Below are 13,545 nucleotides of genomic sequence, written 5' to 3'. Positions count from 1 at the left end.
TCTCTGCCCTTCCCCTGCTTGCATTCTGTCTTTCTCAAAAAAAAAAAAAAAAATTTTATTCGGTATTCCAGTGTCTACACCTGGTTTGTGCAGAATTCAAGCTTTCACATTCAGCCACTCATTTATTCCCTCAACATATGTTTATTGAACTCCCATTTTTTCAGGCTCTGCCTGTCCTGCCATGCAAATTTTTAATGTATCGACAAATACTTTGGAATTGCTACTACAACTCTGTTGTGGCCCAAGGCGAGAGTGCATTGGCCCCGTTTTAGGGAGATGTAGTTAATGAAGTATAAAAAAGTCCTCATTAGAATGAGAGACTTCAAAGGCAACATCAGAGTGATGCTCTGGTGCAGGACCAACCAGCGAACTGAGCCTGCCAGAGCTGGTCTGAGCATTTACTCCAGGGCAAAAGTGAAGCAACTCGGACTGTTTCTTGGGCAAGACCATTTAACAAGAGTTACGATAGAAGTCACCCTTTAGTGTCCGCTTCGTGGCCAAAATCTGAATCTCCTTTTTTCACCTTCCATTCTGGCGACTCTGAGTGTTCCTAGGGGTTAGTTAGTTCTTGGAATTTGGTTCTGTCTGTTCTTTTCCTTGGTAGTATGATCCTCTGCTACAATGTTAACTCTTTTTCTCTGTATTTATCTCTTCCCTATCGAAGACCAAGTTCAATATCATTAACAATCTCAAACACCATTTTCTGAAATAGGTTTTATCTCCAATTGAGTACATTTTATTCTCTCCCAAGTTGTCAATTCTAATAGCTGCATTTCTTTTACTGGTTCCATACATCCTTCACTTAAAACCTCCTTCGTTTTTGTTTTTTTTTTTCATTCTGCCACTCTTTTTTCTGTTATATCATCATGATCACCTGCCTTCGTGCTCCCTAGTTCGTGTTAACCATCGTGGGCAGACTGAATTTCATCGTATCATGCTTCTCAAAATCTTTAGTGGTTTCCCGCTGTCTGCAGGATGAAGTCCCAACCTTTTCAGGACACACAAGCCTGGGAACAAAATGGGGTCAGAATATTAAACATAATTATTCTAGAGCCTTGCCTCTGTGAGTGCTCCCACCTCCCCTCCAAACCATCCAATCAGTTCCCTGAAAGGCAAGATCTTTGAAAGTCAGGACAAGGAAAAAGAATACCTTTGGTTGATGTCTGAACTAGTAATTCAAGGATAGGGTGAATTGGGCAGAAGAGATTTTAAGCACATTTCCCAGTAAGGCCTAAAGAAGGCCATGCATGTGGACAGGAAAGATGTAAGATACCCCCTAAGGGAGAATAAGAAGCCTGGCAAAGCCTGCGATGGAAGAAGACATAAAGAAATGATCTGTAGAGGAAAACAAAAAAAAGAGAATGCAAGCTCTGTCTGGCAAATTCGTCTAAACTAGTGTTTACATAGTTTACAAGCTTCTGATAACTTGGCTTCCTACAACTCTCTCAAGCTTGTTTTCAGTAGGCCAGTATTCAGGGGACCTAGTTCTGCTCTGGATAGACCAGTTTTCCTCTGGATAGACGCTTTCGGCACGTGTTCGGTGAGACATTGATTCACCGTGTGGCCCTGCTCTGTGTGTGAGACCCAGAGGAAGGCAAACGGAAGCCACGTGGAGGACCACCTGCCCCTTCACGACCTCAGCTCAAACACGGAAGCACTTTCTTATTGATGTGGACCTCATGGTGGTCCTTAGCTTGAACCTTCTCCAGGCCCGTTACTCAAATTCACACATGTCATGGGCATGTCTGTCGGGCTGGTGTGGTTGACCAGCCAGCCGGAAGACAGTTCCTAGGAGAGGCTGATTGGAACTTCCGGAGAGAGAACGCTTTCACAGGGTAGATGGAGTTAGGCAAAGTTGGCCGAATAATAAAGCTTTAGTGATTGTTGGGAGCGATACATCTGCAGCATTATGGTGCCCATCGCTTGGTTTGTCTACCAGCCATTCCCACTTGAAACACCAGGTGAATCCTACAGAGATGTAGGCAGGGGGATCTTGAAAGAAAAACGGAGTGCTCTGCACTACAGTCCTGGAAGCCTGTGGGGTAATACTTCCCGGGAGCTCATGTGGGAAAATACAAGGCTGAATCAAAGAGTGAGGCATTCCCAGCCACCCACCCACTTATCATGCAATGTAGAGCGACTTCTGCACTTCCCTAACTTCAGAGAGCCCAAAGCAACATTAGCTCTTCAAGGACTCCTGCTCATTGGCACAAAAGCACCAGGAGAAAGTAGGACCCGTCGGAAACGGCACAATGCTTGGCGGAGGCAACAGCGTCCAGCGAGTTATGGCGGCAGGTCAGTGATCTGTCATCCAGAGGCAGCTGGTGGATACACTTAGACACTACTGAAGACTTCAGAGGCTGTTTCAGGCATCGTGGGGGTGGGGTGGGGGTGGGGGTGTCCAAAGCAGAAGAGGAAACGTCAGGCCCCACAGAGTAGTTGGCCGGGCTTGTCCAAGAGCACACGGGAGGTCACCCTTAGAGGTCAGAGGTCATGAACATTTTTGAAGGCCTCTGCAGGGCATCACAGACAGAGTGTTTTACGGGTAGGACCAGGAGGTAGAACAGCACGAATTCTTAAGTGTCTTGGGCTTAGAGGAAAGTCTGTCCTTTCGGTCGGTCGGTTGGTTGGTCGGTTGGTGAAGGAGCTCTTGAAATAGACAATGATTTTTGAAATTTTTAAGGGAGAGACAAGGTGTATTTCAGAAATAAGGTTACTGTTTCCATAAGTTTAAAGAAACGGTAACTGGGTCTGTGTAAGCGTTGATCTGATTCTTACCACGTACTAAATGAGGTATGTATCTATTAAATCCTTTTATGTAATTCTTGGAACGTAAGTAGCTGTTCAGTAAGGATTCCTGTATAATCTTCCCCATTCAACTGGGAATTTAGGAGAGGACAGGGATAGAACATTTGCTAGGCTTGGGCACGAACAGCACTTCAAGCCTGAATATGCATCAGATTCAACTGTGGAGATTTCTTTACAGTCGAAGTGCCTGGGTGGATCCCAGCCACTTTGAATCAAGGTCTCTGGCTGTGGGACCCAGATGCTTTCAGAATGTTCCTCAGACGATTCTAATGAGCAGCCCAGCTTATGAACCATTGATTGGAGGATGGAGAAAGTGCTGGTTTTTGGCTTTATAAAGAACAAAAGCCAAAGTATTCTCTTTTCTTTCCTTGAGGGTGCATCGTGTTCAGATGGAAAAAGTAGAGAGCTGGGATCTAGTTGTGATCTTAGCTCTGCTGATGGAGAAAGTCAGTTAATTTCTGTCTCTCTCTCTCTCTTTAATGTTTATTTTTGAGAGAGAAAGAAAGAGAGAGAGAGAGAGAGAGAGGAGCAGAGTGGAAGAGAGAGAGGGGGACAGAGAATCCCAAGCAGGCTCCACATTGTCAGCACACAGCCTAATGCGGGGCTCAAACTCAGAAACCGTGAGATCATGACCGGAGCCAAAATCAAGAGTCGGACGTTTAACCGACTGAGTCACCCGGGCTCCCTTCTTTTATCCCAATCCCTCAGCACTTCATGGAGACCCTATTTCTTTGTGTACAGAGCTATGAAGTATTGAAAGAAATGAAGCATCTATACCATAGGAGCTGACCTGTAGTAGACAGACAGTAACCATTCGTTCTCCTTGCCCTTTGCCCTTCTCTCTAGGTAAACAGTTGCTCCTCAAAACAAGGCTTTCGCTCCCCTGTTTTCTCATGGGGAGATGAGCCACAAACCAATTAGGCTGATATTTACTCAATTACAATTTTGTCAAGTGTCACAAATGTAAATTACATAAATTATAAGGGTCTCTAACAAGATCTTCTGACCTAATTTATCCAGTACGTTAGCCTTCTGTTTTAGCTGCGTTTTCTCTTCATATTGATGTATTGAACTAATTTTTCCTCTAGTGTTAATGCAGGAAAGCTTCATGTAGGGAATAGAAATCCCTTGTCCGCAAGTATAAATGAGCACAGGCACACTGTATTTTGCCTTTGGTTATATTTGCCTATGTATGTTACTTACTCTTATGGATAAATATGTATACACTAATTGCCAAGCTTTTTTGAAAACACTTGTTAATGTATTTTAATAAAGAAGCTAGATTTTAAATCTTATTTAAGCTGTCGGGTTAAAGTCCAAAAGACTGGTTCTCATTATGGTCTAACTTGGCTGAAGTAACAATGAAGAAATGTCCAGAGTCCGTTTTAGTTGGCAGCACTCCAAAGAGAAATATCTCCTGCCAGGTTTTTAAAAACAACCTTCAATTAAATTTCATCTGGGATTAGGGTCTGTCTTAGTTACACATTTCAGAAAATTAAGGTTTATACCAGAAGAGTCTTAGTGGCTTAACACCATTAGCCAGAATTGTAATCTGGTCATTGTTTTCTCATTGTGTAAAACTCAGTGTTCCTTTCTCAAATGGCACGAGAATTGCCTCTCAAAATCTGCCGGCGTTGGCAATCAAGCCTCATTAGGTGGGAAAGTCTTTATTCGGTTTTTCACTTTTCGTAAGTAAGTTAGGCATTCCGACATCTGTGTCCATAACAAATCTAGAAGACATCTCTTCGCTGAATGGTGTAGGTGCCCATGTTGCAAGGTTCTTTCTAGAATACAGGGAAAAATGTTGGGAGGAAAAAAAGTGGCTTGTGGAAATCCCTTCTCAAATTTGTCAACCTGTCTTATGTATGTCTGTAGAAAACAAAAGGCCATTTCTCTCAGTTTATATTGTATGCGCGTAAGATATCAAAGTAAACCTCTGAGACAATATCAACATCATAAAAATTAGCACAGTTAAAGCATTTAAATCCTCAAAGCATTGCTAAAACATTAAAACCTTTTAGATATGTTCTCGACTAAATACTATTATCCCCATTTTATAGCCAGTGTTGCAGACATCCAAGGGCGATGTCGAATTTTGTTAATAAATGGTACATCAAATATGCGCATGGTAAAAAAAAAAAAAGAACATTGATACATTTTTTTCTTTCCTTATTATGTAAAGTCTGTTTGTAATAAAAAGGAGTTCTGTACATAGGGCAATAGATTTATGCACAATGAATTCATAATGATTTCCCAGATGTTCATATTTAACTAGCAGCCATTATGAAAGGGGTAAGGCTTTCAAAGGTTATCTTCCTGATTAACAGCTTTCACCGTCCCTGGCTGGGTGATTTTATAGTCTGTCAGGGAAATTAACCATGTAGCCTCCAGATCATAGCCATCATCATATGGACGGAATATAATTTCACACGCTTCCATCATATTTGGAAGTGAAAACCAGACATTTCTTGATTTCACTTAATGATTTATGTACTGCCATAGTTATACTGACTCACCCCCAAATACGAAGGGAAATGAATAGTTTGTCCAAGTTGGCGTATAGTTTTTAACACAAAATTATGGCCCTCATCAGAGAGGAAACGTTTGGCCACAAGAGCACTCTCAAGGACTTCATGTCCCATGATTAATTTTTCTCTTTTTTCATAACGCCACTGAGAACAGCAGTGTATCAGATTTCATTTTCTAAGGAAAGCATCTCTTTGAAACAAACTAACCCAGCAGTAAAGAGGAAACTACTAAATCTGAAAAATAGCATTCAACTTTCTAGGCAGACTAAAAATTACAGTGATTTTTCCAGCAGTCCCAACAAGGCAGTGTTGCTGTGAATGCACGTCCCTCCTTAAGCTCGAGTGGCTTATTATAATCAGACTAAATTCTCACACCATGTAAATCCATTATAGTTTATGACTTAAATCCATGAGAATTATAATTGAGAGAGCCTTACCCAATCAAAATCAAATTTAATTATATGTTCACATTATAATCTAGAGAACAGAGGTTTTAGTTTAAAATCAGCCTCCTCTCTTTGTTCTGAATGGAAAATAAAGAACCACTTTTTTTTCCCCTGAGTTGTGACATACTTGCCAAGACGTATGACTCTTCCGTGTGCCTCTAATGGTCTACATTTAGATAGTCGCGACCCAGCCGTGCTCCCTCTGCACCCTCCAAGCCTCCCTCGTGCGTTTCCAGGGCTGTGGAGGAGTTTGCTAGGGGTGCCATAGCACGATTCCACAGTCCGGGTGATTTCAACAACAGAAACATATTCCCTCACAGTTCTGGAGACTTCAGGTCCAAGGTCAGAGTATCGGTAGGTGCTCCTGAGGTCTCTCTCCTTGACTCGCAGACAGCCACCTTCCTGCTGTGTCCTCGCATGGTCTGTTGTCTGTGTGCATGCATCCTTGCTCTCTCTCCGTAGGTCCAAATTTATTCTTCTTATAAGGGCGTCGGTCAGATTGGGTTAGGGCCCCCTGTAAACAGGGGGCCCTAATCATTTTACTTTAATCACCCTTTAAAGTCCCTGTCTCCAAATACAGTCACGTTCTGAGGCACTGAGGGTTAGGGCTTCATCGTACAAATTTGGAGAGGGCACACTTCAGTCCATAACACCCTCTACCGCTCCCACCCTCCCTTGCTTCTCCCCCCTTGCCTTTTTCCTTAAACACTTATTGAGCACCTACATATATGCCCGGTACTGGGCTAGAGGCTGAAGAGACAATGATGAATGAATAAATTATAGTCCTTTCCCTCACAGATCTGGAGGAGAAGGCCAGGAAGCAGCTAATTAGATCACAGAAGGAAGGGGTTCTGATCAGGGTGCACGTAAGGCACTAAGCAAAGATGGGACAAGACCATGAAACCTGCCTCGGGGATTAAGGGAATCTGTGCTGTAGGCACAGCCTCTCAGCTCAGTCTCGAAGGACTAGTAGCAATCAGCCCGGAGAAACGAACCAAGAGAATGTTCCAGAAAGAAGCAACATATACAAGAGCCCATAGGTGGGAAAGACACAGCACAATTGGACCCTGCAAGTAACTCAGTAGAATTTGAGTCAAGCCGTTGTAAGGGTTGAGACTGGGGCAGCGAGTAATGGAGAAATACTAGGTATTTAGTACTTCTTGGAAATAAACTAACACAAAAATAAAGTTGTGCTTGGAAAAAGAAGTCATAGTCACATCAACGTGGAAATGGCAAAGTTGGAAAAAAATAATCGCAAATCATAATAGAAAGGGCTAGTGTCCTCGGTATATAGAGTTGTGCTAATCAGCTATTTTTCTGGTAGGAAAATAGGCAAAGAACAGAGAATCGAAAGAAAAAGAAATGCAGGTATTTTCCTATGCATAGGAAAACAAAGATGCAAAATGAAACCATCCTTTTTTTTTCTTTACCTTTGGTATTGGCAAATATTTAAAAATTTGAAAGAATGGTGTGAACACAGAGGCTTGCTTACTCTGCCTATGGAAGCATCAATTGCTACACCCTCAATAGAGAGAAGTTTCGCAGTATCCCTGCAAATTATCAGTGCACATTCCCCACGGTTCAGTTTCCGAGAAATAGGCACACATGGGTGGAAAAGTGTTTATACAGGTTTGCATTGCTAATGGCCAAAGTTTACTACCTAATAACAGATGATACCTTGAGGGGGGCGCAATGATACGTGCAACATATTTTGAAATTTAAAAAAAATATGAGAGAGATGGAGAGAGGGATGGAGGGGTGATTAGACATTTGATAAGGCAAGTGCATGATAAATTATTTATAGAATCTAGCTGGTAAGTGCATGGGCATTTACTGTTAGATTCAACTTTTGTTTACGTTTGGAAACTTTTATAATAATGTGTTGGAGAAAAAAAGATTACCAGGAATCTTTAAGTCTATCTGTAGGGGAGTGGCTTATTTTAATGATGGTGCATCCATACCTTGGAATACTAGAGCTGTTTTAAAAAAGAATAAGACAGGGGCGCCTGGATGGCTCACTTGGCTGAGCGTCCCACACTTGATTTCGGCTCAGGTCTTGATCCCGGGGTCGTAGGACCGAGTCCCACATCGGGCTTCACGCCGAGCATGGATCCTGCTGAGGATTCTCTCCCTCTCTGCCTCTCCCCCTCCACCGTGTACGCACACACTCTCTCCCTCTGAAATAATATGTGTATATAGTCCCCTAGGAGATGGAAGGCTCTCCAAGATATATTACGAAGTGAGAGAAGAAAGATGTCAGTAACTTTATGTATACCACGATTCGTGTATAGTATCTCCACAAAGATGCACAAAAAAATTGGGAAAAAAGAATATATACCCTGTGGTAGGGGAACTTCATCTGGAGGATGGAGTGAAAGGGAGAGCTATTATCTCATATATTTTAGAGTTTTGAATCATGTGCATTTAGTGTCTATTGAGAAGTAGAGTTTAAAAACATAATGGATATTAGGCCAGATACTTTTTTTAATTTTTTATTTTTATTAAAAAAAATTTTTTTAATGTTTATTCATTTTTGAGAAACCGAGAGAACACAGCATGAGCGGGGGAGGGGCAGAGAGAGAGGAAGACAGAATCCGAAGCAGGCTCGGGGCTCAAACTCACTGACCTCGAGATCATGACCTGAGCTAAAGTCAGACACTCAACCGACTCAGCCACCCAGGCACCCCTGGGCCAGATATTTTGCTGTCTTTTTAAAAAAAACATTTTTTAAATGTTTATTTTATTTTTGAGAGAGAGAGAGAGACAGAGAGAGACAGATCATGAACAGAGGAGGGGCAGAGAGAGAGGGAGACACAGAATCCAAAGGAGACTCCAGGCTCTGAGCTGTCAGCACAGAGCCCGATGCGGGGCTCGATCCCACGAACTGTGAGATCATGACCTGAGCTGAAGTCGGACGCTTAACCGACTGAGCCACCCAGGCGCCCCTTTTGATATCTAACTCTCCATAAACCATAGCCCTGTCCTGCAAGGTAGGTATCATGATGGCCATTTGCAGATGAGAAAAAGAGTTTCTGAGAAGCTCGCTAATTTTCCAAGGTCACACAACTAGCACGTGAGAAAGGCACAGCCAGGACACAGGCCTGTCTGATTCCAAAACCTTTGCCCTTGGCACTCTGCCCGGTGGTGATAGACTGGAGCACTGCACTCCAAGCGAGGAGGCGGCCGGACAGGAGGGCACAGAGTGGGGAAGGGCAGGCCCTCGCTGGAGCCCGGGAGGCGGTGCAGAGAGCTGCAGAAGGCGTAGGGGTAGCGGGAGGGAAGGAAAATGAGCGCCACCTGCTAGATGCCTCCACATCCAGAGACGGGGACTCTGCTTTACAAACCACGGGGAGCCGTGCGTGATGTTGGAGATGAGGCACTTTTTGATCCTGGGTGCCAAGGCTAGAGAAGAGGAAGGCCTGACGAGTTCTGACATCTGGCTTCATGGGGCTTTTGCTGCTGTCGTCGTCTTCTGAGCGTCACTCTAGCAGTAGAAAGGGGAACGTTTTTGAACTCGGGGCATTTTTATTGTAAGTGGCCATGGTGACATGTTACATGCACATATGAAGAAGCCCCTCCTTATGTGTAATAGAAACCTCCCAAATACAACTTGCACGATTTGTTGCAGCAAGAATGATGGCCAAAGGGGACTTGTTCCCGACACAAAAGGGTCCAAACGCTTTTTTCTCGAACTTCTTGTCCTCCTGCAAAAAAAGAAAGTAATAATAATAGCCAATAAAAACAGTTGGCACTATGTAGGAATTACTTTGTGCCACAATTTTCCCCGCTTTTTTGTTACAATATTACAACTATATTATTATCATTATGGATATGCTCTTTAATATTAAGTGTCATAGAACTCAATTATAACGGACCCAAATGTTATGAACGGTTATTATTGTAAATATGCTCTTCGTAGCAACGGTTCCCTTGTATTTTGTACCGCTTCGGTGCATGCTAGAATACTCACGTGACCTCACTTAAATATAGTATTACTGATTGGCATTCAAGGATGATTCCGCATGTTATTTATACAAGTAAAAAAAAATTGGAAATAATCTAAATATCCACCATTAGCAATTTAGTTAAATAAGTCATTGTACATTTATATTAAGGGATATTTTACAGGCATTAAAAAATACAGTTTCAGGAGCAGCCGGGTGGCTCGGCTGATAGAGCGTGCGACCCTTGATCTTGGGGTCGTGAGTTTGAACCCCACCTTGGACGTGGAGCCTACTTAAAAAACATATGGTTTCAAGGAGCGTTTACTGACAACTGAAAGAAATAGGACACAGAATCGTATCTACAGCATGACTGTCGGTTTGTCAAGGATGCCTATGATCTCCAGGTAGCATAAGCCAGCTGTCAGTACTCGGCCTTCGTCATACTTGGCCTGCCCGGGTACTTGAGTGTAGATTACCGTCACTCCTTCCTTCTCAAAATACTGTCTTCACTGGGCTTCCGGACGAGGCTGTCTCCTGAGTCTTTCTTCCCTCTCTCAGCTTCCTTTTGTTATTCTTGCTTCCTCCCCTAGACCTCGTCCGAGTGTGGGAGTGCCCCGGATTCAGTCCCCCGGCCCCATCTACACCCTCCCCAGTTTCGTGAGTTGAAGTCCTACGTGTACATCCCCACCCTGGGTCTCTCCCCTGAACTCCACCTGCTTGCCTAATGAGCACCACAGACTTAACTCGCCCAAGATAAACTCCGGGTTTCTCCCTGCACCGTCATCTCCTTCCCTCCTTTCCCATCTCAGAAAAGGGCAGTCCTGTCTGACTCCAGAGTGGCTCAGGCCCCAAACTACGGCTTTATCCTTGACTCTTCTCTTTCACACCCACGTCTCGGCCACTCAGGAAATGAGGGAGCTGCTGATGTCCCTGAGAAATGAGGGCCTGAGGGTCTCAGTGCAGCTGTGGGAGACCAGGAGCCTAAGTTTTCCACGGGTTCCTTCCAGAACTTCAGTTTATTAATCCGTAAAGTGGGTATAATAATTGTATCTGCCTCGTATGGTCTTTTAACGTGGGTGAAAGTTTTAAGTGTATGCAAAGTGCGGGTTAATATAGTGCTTGGCACATAGCCAGCCTTTAATAAACATCAACTTGCGTACCTGTTATTTACTTTCATCCCCGGTGATATAAATATATCTTCTTTATAACAGAGATACTGCCATAAGCGGGGCACTACAGAGTGATACATTTTAGAGACAGGAGGAGTCTGGCAAAAGCTCGGTTCTGAAGCCGCTTCTGATGTGAGTCAGTGGAAATTTTAATTGACACTGTTAAATAATTCCTTGCTAGCTTAAATAATTGAAAAAATTTTAAAACGCTTCTCTTGTCTTTTTTTTTTTTTTCTTTTTTTTCCTGTGCTGTTTTCTCATACGTTTGTATCAGGATGGTTAGAATCATCTGCCCAATTGTTTTTGTTTCTTGTTTTTTAAGTGAAGTCCTGTCTCCTGTGAAACCAGCAGTTGTGTGGCATCCCAGGTATGCATTCAGTTCGTATACATGCCATGCTATTCTGTCGGAAAAAATATCGTCCTCCGTCTGAAAGTCTGACATAAATTTGACATACTTTCATGAAATGTGAAACGGTGGAGACTTCTAATCCTAAATTATTCTCTAAATGTTCATTTATATTAAAAGCCTCGGTAGGCACATGTACTCCAAATGTTAATATCCTAGGAGATTACTTACAATGACCATTTGGACATAGTCAGGAAGGAGACTATGAAAAATTTATCAGCATGGGAATGGGGCTTGATAAGTCATCTTGGCAGAAACAGTCCTAAATTGTTCCAGGCAGATGGGCATCACTCTTCCTGTTTTCAAAGATGCTTGAAGAAGAAAAATGATATGCCCCATCGGTATCTTATTTTAGTATTTAATGATCAGCTCCGAGGGGATCCTTCCCTACAGGTGTTACCATTTAAACTCCCTCCATTTTAACACTGTGTTCTTGGAGAACACTTCACCTGTGTTATCACTTTTTGCTTTTATGTTTGTCCCCTAATCGTTCATTTTCTTGACCTAAACTGTTCTTAAACATTGAACTTAACCACTGGCTGGCAATTTTTTTTAAGGCAATCAGATGTTTGAGAGATTTCATTCTGAGTTCAGAACTGATATTAGAATACCCCTTCCGTTCCATTCCATTCCGTTCCGTTCCGTTCCGTTCCTTTCCCTTCCTTTCCCTTCCCTTTCCTTCCCTTCCTTTCCCTTCCCTTTCCTTTCCTTCCACCTGTCCTTTCTCTCTTTCTCTCCACTGTCTTTCTTATTTTCTTTCTGCCATTTATTCTGTCCTTCAGTAAATGCTTTCCCAACACCTAGCCACACCGGCTGCTCTGCTAGGTGTCAGGAGGGCAGTAGGGAACAGGATCTAATTGCCCGTCTCTGCGTGCCAGTGTCAGAGACCAGCCCGTCACAAAAGCATCGTCATACAAATAGAGAAGAGAGCGATGATCTCATCTAGGTGCTTATTCGTGTCATGCCCCTGGACTTAAGAGTTCTGCATGTGTTGGGTATCACCTCACCGGGGGTCAAATAAGAACCACAGGGAAATTCAGCTTAGGAATGCAGCAGAACTCCACGGGGGTGATCTTAGAAGACGTTTAAAAGCCAGCGCCCCCGCACCCCCAACAAAGTGCCTTGCCAAAGGAAGAACTGTCCTTTAAAAACTATTGCATGCTGGGACCCTGAGGAAAGTGTGCAGTGCCTTTGAGAGGGGACAGAGGAGGGCGACAGTAGACCGGTAGACAAGCAGTTATATTCAGGGATTAAGCTGGGAGGGGGAATACTTGACCCCGGTGCCAAGTTTCTGCACAGTCTTCTTCTTACACACACTGTCTCAGATAGACCTTCCTGGAGGGGCAGGAATACTGGGAAACCGGTGGAGGGGATTATGGGAAATCTGGCTTCACCAGCAGAAGGGACCAGAGCTCCCCACCCCCACAACCATCGCGGCCACCACCGCCGCAACCCGGACCATCGGACCATCGTCAACCTTAACCACTAACCGACTCACAAGCTACAGATAGGGAAGTGCTAGCAAAGGCTATTAGGATCATGTCTGACAGAAATGCTAAGGGACAGCGGCAGCCGCTGTCCTCACTGCATTCACCGGGCTCTTAGTGTACATCAGACCTTCTGGCAGGTACTTCGTACACGTTGTCTCGTGGAATCATCACAACCCACCCGTGTGGTAGACCGTTATTATTTTCTTAAGTTTGTTTATTCATTTTGCAAGGGGGGGTGGAGTGGGGAGAGAGGATCCCAAGCAGGCTCTGCGCCGTCAGCGGAGAGTGTGACACGGGGGTCAAACCCACGACGTTGAGATCGTGACCTGAGCCAAGGTCAAGAGTCAGATGCTTAACTTACTGACCCACCCAGGTGCCCCGGTAGACCATTGTTAATATCCCCATCTTACAGATAGAGAAGTTAAGGCATGGAAAACTGATGTGAGTTTTGCTAGGCGGCATAGCTCGTAGTGGTGGAGTTATTTCAACACAGTTCTGTCTGTCTGCATGGAACACGGTCATAACTACAGGCTCTGGTTCCTCTCTGAAGCCCTGGTTGACTCAAGAGCCTTCACTCAAGAACCCTCGATTCCGAGCTGTTCCTCAGTTGGACTTTGCTATTTCCCCCCCAAGTCTAATGGATACACAGCTGGCAACTGAAGACGGGCAAAGAGACTTACTAATAAAAGGCTTCAAAATAGTGCTTACTTATAGTATTAGAGACCATTCAAGATTAGAATTCAGATTTTCAAAG

At 43.8% G+C, this 13,545-nt stretch overlaps 1 protein-coding gene across 14 annotated transcripts in view; it reads left to right on the top strand.

The window, feature by feature from the left end:
- RNLS (renalase, FAD dependent amine oxidase) overlaps nt 1-13,545 on the top strand; it is a 362,006-nt gene that overhangs the window by 57,958 nt on the left and 290,503 nt on the right. The gene's annotated exons all lie outside the window — the stretch shown is intronic.

The sequence above is a fragment of the Leopardus geoffroyi genome, chromosome D2 (assembly GCF_018350155.1).
Source record: "Leopardus geoffroyi isolate Oge1 chromosome D2, O.geoffroyi_Oge1_pat1.0, whole genome shotgun sequence".
NCBI lineage: Eukaryota > Metazoa > Chordata > Mammalia > Carnivora > Felidae > Leopardus > Leopardus geoffroyi.
This window is presented reverse-complemented; position numbering and strand designations above follow the sequence as displayed.